At 40.0% G+C, this 8,592-nt stretch overlaps 1 long non-coding RNA gene across 1 annotated transcript; it reads left to right on the forward strand.

Moving 5' to 3' along the window:
• The first annotated feature begins 921 nt into the window (after positions 1–921).
• LOC106149795 lies at positions 922–3,661 on the forward strand. The gene is made up of 3 exons (XR_001236191.1): positions 922–1,354; positions 2,388–2,556; positions 3,183–3,661. It is a non-coding gene; the product is annotated as an uncharacterized LOC106149795 (long non-coding RNA).
• The last annotated feature ends 4,931 nt before the right edge of the window (positions 3,662–8,592 follow it).

Raw genomic sequence — 8,592 nt, forward strand, 5'->3', positions numbered from 1 at the left:
CTAACAAAATTCTATAAACTTTGTCTCATCATTGAATTCTGACCTAGGAGACCATCACAAATGCATCATGAAAAGATGATTTGGAGGTGATTATTCCTGAATGTCCCTTCCATTTCAGCTGAGGGTGAACATTGTTAACCTGTCTCAAAATAACCATTAGTCTTTTCATTAAGAGCAAGGAACCAGGAAGGAGCCATCAATCAGATTAACTTTATCAAGAATTATCCCATAACCATGATGTAAACTAGAAAACAGTTTGGGAACATAATCCCAGTTTTATAAAATATAATCATTTTGGTTTTGAGTAAAGACATTCCAACATCAGTCTTGTTACCTGATTTCAGCTTTATTTCATCATAGATCACGGCTGAAATTTATTGAGCTTTTCCTAGGATATTCCTATGGTAATCACTTCTACATAGAGGGTTTTTTTGTTTTGTTTTGTTTTTGTTTTTTTTTGTCTGACAGAACAGCCAAAACAGTTTTTCATCTCTTATATCAGAGTCAGAGAGAAATGCAACTTCAAAGAAGAAAGCATGCTGGTTTTATATTTATTTTCTGAGACTTCTGTTATTCTTGGATAATAATAACTTTTGACATTCTTTTAGTTATCTTAACTAAGAGTAGATGAGCTTTGTTTAATCTCACTTGTCTGCCTTTCTGGACACACACACATACACACACACACATATAACAAGATAGTACTGGGTGGTTGGGATTCAAAGTACTCAAAGCTTTACGTGTATCTCAGATTGCAGAGTTTGACCTTGATCTTCCAGATGGTCCTATTGCCCTTGATTTAAGATTAAAATCTTATGAGGTAAAAAAAGTCTTTAATGAAGATCATTGCCATGCTGGGTGTGGTGGCACATGCCTGTAATTCCAGCACTCTGGGAGGCTGAGGCAGGAGGATTACAAGTTCAAGCCTAGGCTGGGCAACTTAGTGAGTTAGCAAGACCTTGTCTGAAAAAAATGAGTGCTGTCCCCGAAAGGAATATGTATTCTTCTTTGAAATCATTTCCCATTCTTAGCATTACCAGCAGGGGCCTAATCTGCCTGCAGTCTTCGTCCCAGTAAATCTACAGGCACTGAAATACAAACAAAAGCAGATATAGAGCTACAACATTCTGCTTACTTCGGGGTAAAAATGCCACTTAGACAAGTTTTGTGAAAATAATTGCCCAGCAAGAAACGTCCTTCTTTCTTCTCCAAATACCATTTGCCTTTCCCAGGTCTCTGTCCCTCATTTAAATGATTACCACATGCTCTGTTACAGCCACAGAAAGAAAATGCCCTGGTGTACTTGATTTGTCTGTCTCCAATGGAAGACTCTCCAGTCAAATCCAAGAAGAGGGTGAGTGTGGAATGGCACTGATTAGAAGCCTAAGTGTCGCTGCTTGTGTGGCTTCACCGAGAGCAGATCGAGGAGAAATCAGTTTGCCAGGCAAACAGAATTTAGGTACAGTCGCACCCCAGACAGCTCCAGGGTGGGAAAGATTAAGTCAAAACAAAAGCCCAGGCCAGATTCAGTCCATGAGATCTGCTGGGATCGTGACCCACCTGCTACGAAATGAGGGGATGGGTTGGCCATTCCCAGTAACTCCTAACGCCTCCACTTGACATCTTTCATTCTGCATACTGCTTCTACCTCCAGACATTTAAGATATATCGAATGACACCTTTCGCTCAAGCATTTGATGTTTAAGTGTTCGATATAGAAATTTAATGATGATCTGTGGATGCCAAATTTTAAGGATCTAGTACATCATGAAATATGCCTCAGCCTGAAATGTGTGTGGCATATTTCACGTGACATGGTATCAGCACCAGGTTGGGCTGTGTATCAGAGAGGGCTTCTGAAGCTGGTGACATCACATGTGCTCTTAGACATCTGCTGTATTAGACATGTCTTTCAGTGTCACAATAGGTTGAGGAATTCCATTCTAGTGCTTTAAGCACAGTAACACATGCTTGGGCTCACATACATTTCTAACCTTACTGCCTAATTGTCTCAGTGCTTTTTTACTGTGTTTCCGATCACTTGATATAACTATCAGGATCAGGTGATGCGGGGGTGGGGGAGAGGAGGGGAAAGGGATGAAAACCAGGCATGAAGATATATGTGTACATGGAACGACTCCACACAAGAAATGTAAACATCATGTACTGCAAACACAGACTAATAAAAATTTTTAAAACTTAAAAAAAAAGATTCAAATAGGTAAAATAACTTTCCATATACTCATGTCTAACATAACATGAACTTGAACTCACAACAATCCTCCTGCCTGTAGTATGGCTTATTTAGGTCTTTCCTGTTTTTTTTTTAAAAAAATGCCACTTATTGATTTTTAACATTTTCTGCTTGTTCATTTTTTGCTTCTTAGTAACTTGGTTAGAGCTTAGAAAAAAGAAAGTTAAGAAAGTGAAAATCATACCAGTGTGTTTGGGTTCGGAATGGAAACTTCTAAGAGACAGTGGACATGAATTTTTAAAGTGGAGTGAGATTTTCCCCACTTTTACACGAGCTGCTGGCTTCTAACCACAGTTACTATGGTGAGTCAAAACTGACCTTTTTTGTTTCTGAGTGTTTACAGTAAAAAGACCCATTTATAAACAGCTCTTACTTGGGGTATTCTTACAAACCAAGTGGATGCCTTTGAACAAGATGAATGGACAAGACAATAATTAGAAAAGATTATCCTACGAGGACAGGCAGCTTGTGACATAAAAACTATATGCCATGCTCAGAATATACACACATTCATACATAAACTGGTTAGGAGGTGTAGAGGTAAGCCTCAATTTTTAGTGCTATACGGAATAAGATGTGAACAGGACCCTACTGGTTATTTTAATCACTGATGGGCCTAAGATGCACTTATATTTGAAAAGCTTCAGTCAGACTGGAGCTCACCATTAATGCCTTTCCAAACTTTCGTTCCAACCTCAAAGCTAACTGCACAAAACCAATCAAGTTCTAATATCCAGTACTGGGCAACACCGGCGCCCTCCTCACTTCCTCCAGCTAATCAGCCAGATGGCGTTCACATAGGGTTTGATAGTTTTCTTTAATATGGACGTGATTTATTTTAAGAATTGGAAGAACAATTTCTTTTTTTTTTTTTTGGTTTTTCTCCGGTACCGGGAACCGAACTCACGACCTTGCGCTTGCCGGGCAGACGCTTTGCCGCTGAGCTAAATCCCCAGCCCCCTGGAAGAACAATTTCTATAAAGGGGCGACAAAGAATATGATTTCACTCAAAGCCACCTTCATGGAGACCTGGTCCGAGACCAGCCATGACTGGCCAGTTACGACGACCCTTTACGGTACATAAAGACGCTTCTGTACAGTGATAGGTAGGCTACACACACCCTATCATTTGGGTCCAGTGAGCTTTCGAAAACATCAACGCAGTCCAGTTCCTGTTTGGAGGATAATGCTTCACGCAACAATAAATAAAATGGAAGTAAAAATAATATTTTACCACTTGATAGCTCATATATGTATTTCATGTGTTAAAATGCCTCACTACTATGAGTAAATTATAAGATTAGAAGAAAATATCTACAAATTGTGTATACAGTTATAGTTGTTTCCAGTAAGTCAACAACTAAAACGAACAAAAATTTACCAATAGTAAAATGTGGAATATTATAGACATAAACTTATCTCCCCATTTCTTTTTTTTTTTTTTTTTTTTTGTCCTTTTTGAGACAGGGTCTCACTATGGTGGCCTTAAGCTCACTTTGTAGCCTAGGCTAGTCTTGAACTCACAACAATCCTCCTGCCTCAGCTTCCCAAGTGCTGGGATTAAGGCATGCACCACTACACCCAGTCTTAACTGCCAAATATTGAAAGTTCTTTTTTTTTAGACAGTGCTTGGTATCAAACCCAAAGCCTTGCTAGGCAAGTGCTCTATCACTCAGCTATACCGCCAACCCCTGAGAGCTAATTTTTAAAATTAACTGTAAAGTGAATAAATGAATCAAATCAAGCGATGCTTTCATTTACTGTTTTTTAAATGACTGCCAAGCAGCGTCTGAAAACAGATGACAGCAGACGTGTTTTTGCAAGTTGTACTGTTTGGAACATTAGTGATTAATTGAAGCAACTGCTACAACGTCTCTCCAAGATTTCACAGTGATGTATCAGTGAAGAGGTATTTTTCAAAAGAGAAGCACTATTTACTTAGGTTCTTCTTTTATATCTAATTGTCTATACTACAAAAACCTTCATAAATATTCCTTTGTAACATTGTGCAGTGTCTGACATCAGCCTGCCTGCAAGCAGGGTGCAGATTGTGTGTCCTAGTGTCATAGAATTTGTTTCTGGAGTACAGCGATTACACTCAGAAAATGTTGAGCTACATCTTCAGCCTGATTCATGTTTTATTTTGAGACATGGTCTTGTGTTGTCCAGACTTGCCTCAAACTTGGGATCCTCCTATCTCAGCTTCCCACATATTTTGGATTCTAGGCTTTGGAGAAATATTTTAAGTACTTTAGTTTTGTACATGGGATAAATGTGGTACAACAAGAAAAACGGCTCATAGACAGAAGACAGAAATGCAGAGGCAGAAATGGCAAGAGAATTACTGCTGCTAAGAAGAAAAGCAGTCCATGGTTGGCTCTGGCTTGTTCAGACCCACCTTGGGTTTGTAATTAGCCTTTCCTCAGGTGCGATGTTTAGGATTGGTTTGGGGAAGTTATCACGGAAGAGGGACATGATCCCTTGTGACAAGCAGGGGAGGCAGGGGCCCCTGGCACACACAGCAGAGGGCTGTGGGCGCTGGAAATACCTCAAGGAAGCCCTGATCCCATGAGAAGGAAAAACGACAGGGGGCTAAGTGTGGGGGACAGGTCCTCAGAGCCCTGGAGGTGACCTGCACGGTGACTGTGTGCTTAAATTACTGTTATTTCACATTTGTCACTCAACATGTTCGAAACCAGAGAACCCTTATGTACACCGTTTGCATCACAGAATAAAAGCAGAGTCATTCACAGTTATTTCATTTTATTAGGAAAGTTAGGCAACAGTTATTGTAGCGACTGGAAAGAACAATAATAGGAAAAGTGGGAAATCCAGATACAGAGAGCGAAACTATAAAGTTGGAGGCAAAAGAAATACCCATCAAATAAAACCCATGGAAAGTGCCCGGAGAGGTGGACTGAACTGCAGGTAGTGGGCGAGGGTTACAGTTTTGTAATGGTCACTTCCAGGATGAAATTTTGTATATAAAAGGTTTTAGACTATTGGGCTCAAAGAGATGAGCATCAAATCCAAAGGACTAAGTTTCAGGACATCCAGGTGATTCCAAGTAGAAACGTCTGGGCCAGAATCAGACAGAGGGATGGAGGTAAGGCTCATTAGCTGCAGAGAGCAAGTCTCAGCATCTCTCTTCCTCCAGGCAGAGCCGGGTGGCCCAGCTAGCAGCAGCACTTCTTCTGGCAGCAGCACTTCTGCTGGCAGCAGCCCTTCCCACAGCCGCAGCCACAGGAGTTACAGCAGGTGCGGCGGCAGCAGACGACCACGGGGGTGCTGCAGCAGCCCCCACAGCAGCCACGGCAGCAGGGGCAGCAGTTAGAGCAGCAGCCAACCCGGTAGCATCTGCAGGTGGTGCAGCTGTTGCAGCCTCCACAGCTGCCACAGCCTCCACAGCTGCCACAGCCTCCACAGCTGCCACAGCTGCCACAGCCTCCACAGCTGTTACAGCCACCACAGCCTCCACAGCCACAGCAACCCATGTTGTCGGTAAAGAGGACTCAGGTGAAGTGAGGAGAGAGGACTCAGGAAAGCAGGAGTGTGATGCCTACTTCTGCTGGGGCCCTTTTATACCATCTCGAGGAGGATGGTGATGGAGTGACCCAGGACACATGACAAACAGCCACTTCCTCATTACTATTTATTCCAGTATCCAGAAAAGAATGTAGAGTCCTTTCTTATTTATACCCTTACTAGAAATTTGGCTTAATAAAACTGCTAAAATTTAAAGCTTCCATACTAAAACAGGGTATCACATACTTTAAAAACTCAGAAGGTGTCTCAGATAGGAAAGGGAAAAGTGAACACCTACTGATTCAAGAAAAGAAAGAAAATAGAAGGGGAAAGAATAAGCTGGCGTGCATGGTACCTCATGGTTCTGGGATAACCTATCCAATTTGACAGCATAATCCCAAGCATTCCTGGCCCATGTGGAGTGGCAGAGACCAGAAAATCTCTGTGATCTGGAAAGGTACAGAGCGGACCTGGTTCAGACAACAGGTTTACCTGCTCTTGGGCCATTTAGCTTTATTCCACCATCATATCCTAAATCTCCTTATGGCCTTATATGAGTTGAAAGACTTACCAGATGGGGGAGTTATGTGTTCCTCGGAGAAAACCACTGCCCCCTGTAGACACACAGTTCAACGTACATACACTTCTGATAGTAACATAAGAGCAAGGCCCAGTCTTCTGAGAAAGGAAGTGCTGAAGCAAAGAAGGGATGAGCATGTGGGTGACCTCCGTCATCAGTGATGCTAAAAACACTTCTCCATCCTTGGGGTAAAAAATAGCCCTAAATACTGGGTAACCACAAGTTTAAGATGGACAGTCCGTAGCCTGAAGTAAAGCAGTCTACATTCTTTCACTTATGTGAGAGGAGAATAAGCACATGGTCCAACTTTAAACTTCAATAGTAAACTTACTGGTAATTACTCAGGTGGCGCCTAAATGTGGCTCATAACTCCTAAGCTAGCAGAGATAGAAAAGGGGGCAGGTAGGGGCTGGGGATTTAGCTCAGCAGCAAAAGTGCCTGCCTGGCAAGTGCAAGGTCGTGAGTTCGGTTCCCGGTACCGGAGAAAAACCAAAAAACCAAAAAAAAAAAAAAAAAAAAAAGGGGGGGGGCAGGAGAAAAACAACAGCAACTACACACACTAAAAGAAGGCAAAAATGGAAAAAACACAGCAGGATGGATAAGGAAAGCAAGAAAACATAGGTGAAAATGACAAATGAATGCAAGTGCATAATGATCATAATAAAAGAATAGAATGTTCTCTTCAAGTATACATAAAACATTTATAGAAATGGATCTTGTCCAACACACAAAATGTCTCAAAAATTAATAAATTGGAATTGTATAGACTATGTGTTATGGCCACAATGCAATTAGGTTAAAAATCAATGACAAAATATTTTTCCTTATTTTTAGAAATATAGAAACACTTCTAAATATTTCATTAATCCAAAGCATATAATAAAAATTAGAAAACCCAAGAACAATGAAAGCAATGTAGCTACAGAACTTCTCAGAGAAATTTATAAATCTAAAGTGTATGTTTGATAAAAAGTAAGACTAATTGTTCTTAAATTATTCATTCAATTTAATAGATTCGAAAAATTAACAATCCAAGTAAAATAAGAAGAAAATAATAGGGATATGTATAGAAAGTGATATAATAGAACCTAAACACAAAATAGAGTCATCTAAGTCAAAAGTGAATTCTTCAAAAATAGTAATAAAGTGTATGGCGCTCTGGAAATATTAGTCACCAATAAGGACATCACACCCTTCCAAAAATAATACTGTGAATTAAAACTATATCTTTATACTACTAGTTTATCTTACTTCATTGAAAACAAAAGTTTTATATTAATATCTGTTTCTTTTTGTAACAATTTTTTGGTTTATATCTCATTCTCTGAGTAGCTAGTTTGCAGATAATAATACACAGTGTAATAATCATTCTGTTATTCTTTAATTATGAAATTTTGTTTTATTTTTCCATAAAATACAAGAAAGATATGTAATTCTAGATACAGCAGAGATTAAAGGACAAGAATATTGTGAACTAATTTGTACCAAAAAACTAGGAAACAGACAAAATGGACTTAAAAAAATATACTTTATTGAAATTGACTAGAAGAATCAGAATGCAGGAGTTGATTTTCAACTATTAAAAAGATTGCATCAAAAGTTTAAAATCTTTCCATAAAAAGGAGGAGCAGGAAAAGCAGATACACAGAAAAAAAAAATAAGATCAAGCAGAACTCAGAAAAGGTAATTCATTCAGTCTGCCTTCCTCGCTGACCGAAGAGGAGAGAGTGCAGCTTGGTATTCCCACAGAAGTAAAGATGAATGTGTTTACATGGGTAGCTTCTTCAAGAGCACAAATTAGGGATGGAGACAAATTAGGATGCAGACTTTCCTGACAACCTTCCTACAAATCTCTGCACATTGCATGATTTGGGGAAAGCTACTTAACCCTGCTGTACTTCAGTTTTCTGATCTGTGAGATGGGCACAAGCATGGCCATACTTCATGCACTGTTGTGATGATTAAATGGGTTAAGCCATGCATGTCAAGTACCCGCACAAGTACTCGGCATACCATCAGGGCTCAGTCTTGACTGCTATTACTATTAACAGTTATTCTTGTACGTTTCAGATGCCCAGGCATACACATTTTCTTGAGCTGCCCAAGTTTTGAACCAGATGTCATATTGTCAGCATTATTCTAGGACAGTCATGGTTCCAAAGATTTTATGGTATTCCCTAATTGTATAGCAGAGCATGTGCTCTGGGGAACTATGGTCACTGCGCTAATGGGA

This window comes from Chinchilla lanigera, unplaced genomic scaffold, assembly GCF_000276665.1.
Source record: "Chinchilla lanigera isolate Chin_1 unplaced genomic scaffold, ChiLan1.0 scaffold00052, whole genome shotgun sequence".
NCBI classification, from domain to species: Eukaryota; Metazoa; Chordata; class Mammalia; order Rodentia; family Chinchillidae; genus Chinchilla; species Chinchilla lanigera.